Source organism: Mus pahari, chromosome 3, assembly GCF_900095145.1.
Source record: "Mus pahari chromosome 3, PAHARI_EIJ_v1.1, whole genome shotgun sequence".
In the NCBI taxonomy this organism is placed as follows: Eukaryota; Metazoa; Chordata; class Mammalia; order Rodentia; family Muridae; genus Mus; species Mus pahari.
In genome coordinates, this window is record NC_034592.1 from 70,277,552 (window position 1) to 70,280,207 (window position 2,656).

Below are 2,656 nucleotides of genomic sequence, written 5' to 3' on the forward strand. Positions count from 1 at the left end.
CAACCAACCAACCAAAACCAAACAACCAACCAACCAAAACCAACCAACCAACCAACCAAAACCAAACAACCAACCAACCAACAACAAAAAACCAAAACCAAAACAGCAATCAGGGAACCATCAGGATTAATTGACATTATACATCAAATGGACTTATCTATAGAATATTCTACTCAAATTTTTTTTTCAAGTTAACAACAATTTGTAACCAAAACTTTAATCCCAAGGATTCTCACAAACATATTACAAATGACAGCATGAAAAAAAATCTTGCACAGTAACTGAAAAGTTCAGCTCTACAATGTACCCTTAAACTGAAAGGACACTGGTATCTTAGTTTTACATTTCCAAATAAAGACGTTACAATAGCTCTGCATCCCGGTATAGAAACCAGGGAGGAACCGCTTTGCAAACCTTCAGAGTGTGGTTCCTACCCTCTATCTGTTGGCTTGTGCTCACAGCAGCTCTTAAACACTGCTTTATCATCCCACCCACAGTGCCAGTGTCTCAGCTACTAGAGGACTACAGCTTCATTCAATTTCCGCCAGTTGCTTTATATCATTAGTACGTCACACTTAAAACTAGGCAGGATCTAGGTTTATTTCAGTCTATGAAAAACTAAAATTCAAAGAAAATTCAATCTTGCTTAAGGGGACATTGTAAAGTAACAATTCTTGCTATCACATGCCTCATATGGTCCATCTGAAACCATAGAGAATTACATTGTTTTGTGTGTCACTGTTCCAAGAGACAAAACAAATTTGAACAGCTAAAACATCTTAAAAATGCACCAAGCTTATGAAGTCTCAAACAAAACTTTAATTTCCTGTACATACTCCTGTCAGATGAAGTTATTTCCTGTACACCACTTTTGCAAACTGGTCTTCTATTTCCTTTCATTTGACCTAGATCGGCTACGAGACCTAGAGAAGGATCGAGACGGCTTGTGATTTCTCTCACGAGACAGAGACCTTTCTCTTCTCCTATCTCTAGAAAGTGACCTGCTCCGGCTTCGGGAAAAGCTTCTCCTTCTTGGGGATCTGCGCCGAGTTGGAGGACTCCTCCTGCGGTAATCATCTCGAGGACGACGACCCCAAGAGGGAGGTGGGCCACGATTCCGACTTCTCTTTTCACCATTCGACAGTTCCACTCTTACTCGGCAGCCACACAGTGTTCTTCCATCTAGCTCCCGGACAGCATCAGCAGCATCTCGGGGATCCTCAAATTCGAAGAAAGCAAAGCCAGGAGGGTTTCGAGCAACCCACACACTTCGGAGTGGTCCATAATAGCCAAAAGCCCGTTCTAATTCAGTCTTGTTTCCATTATTTCCAAGATTACCAACATAAACTTTACAATCCAAGGGACAGGAATCACGATGCATTTCGAGATCCTGGGTTCAAAAGGCCCAAGCTCAAGTCCTAACGCTCCGACAGGCCCACCCGCTCCCCTCTGGCTCTGCTCCTACAGATGCGCTCGGTCCCGCGGCGTCCACGAAATCTCTACTCAAATTTTTAAAAATACACACTCCACTCAGCAGTACATGGAAGTTTTTCTAAAATAGACCACAACCAGGAACACTAAATCTTTCTAAATTAAAAAAAAATTATTTGTATTCTGACCACAGTGCACAAAAACTTAAAATTAACAACTAAATAAACCCCCAATAAACATGTAAACTTGAGGAGATTAAATAGCTTATTATTGAATGATGAATAGGTCAAATTAGAAATCAAGAGAGAAAACTTTCTGGTGCTAAATGAAGAGGAAAACACAACAAAGCACAAAGCCTCTGGGACACACTGCAGGAGATCTGCAAGGGGAATTCATAGTTTTAAATGCTTCCACTAAAGTCAGAAAGACCATAATAAATGGCTTAGTGATGCAACTGGAAGAGTTAGAAAAGCAAGAATAAACCAAAGGTAAACCCAGTGGATGGCCAGAAATAATAAGAATCAGAGCAGTAATCAACAAAATGGAAAAAGAAACAGTACAAAGAACCAACAGGTCTTTTGTTTGTTTGTTTGTTTTGTTTTTCGAGACGGGTTTTCTCTGTATAGCCCTGGCTGTCCTGGAACTCACTCTGTAGACCAGGCTGGCCTTGAACTCAGAAATTCACCTGCCTCTGCCTCCCAATTGCTGGGATTAAAGGCGTGTGCCATCACTGTTTGGCAACAGGTTTAAGACCTAATTCTTTGAGAAGATAAACAAAACCAAGAGACTCTTATCCCAACTAACTCTAAGAAAGAAAGAGGGGACCCAAATGACCAGAATCATAAATAAATGGGGAAATAGGACAGGCACTAAAGAGTTAACGACTCATAAGCAGCTATTTAAAACCCTGTACTCCGATAAGATGGAAAATCTATAAGAAATGGATGAATTTCCAGATTCAACCAAACCACCAAAATTAAACCCAGAAACCACCAACCTAAGTAGACCCATAACAAACGATTAACTTGAAATACTAATAAAAAGTATTCCAGCTAAAAAGAGTTCAGAACCAGATGGATTCACAGCAGATTTCTACCAGACATCCAAAGAAGAACTATAATCTGTCTTTCATAATTTATTACAAAAAAAGAAAGAGGGGCATTCCCAAACTCCTTCTATAAATCATGTAAACACACACACACACACACACACACACACACACACA

At 40.2% G+C, this 2,656-nt stretch overlaps 1 pseudogene across 1 annotated transcript; it reads right to left on the minus strand.

The window, feature by feature from the left end:
• Positions 1-193: 193 nt before the first annotated feature.
• On the minus strand, positions 194-1,491 carry LOC110318549 (annotated as a pseudogene). The gene has a single exon (XR_002380370.1). The product of XR_002380370.1 is annotated as a serine/arginine-rich splicing factor 3 pseudogene (transcript).
• Between the last annotated feature and the right edge of the window lie 1,165 nt (positions 1,492-2,656).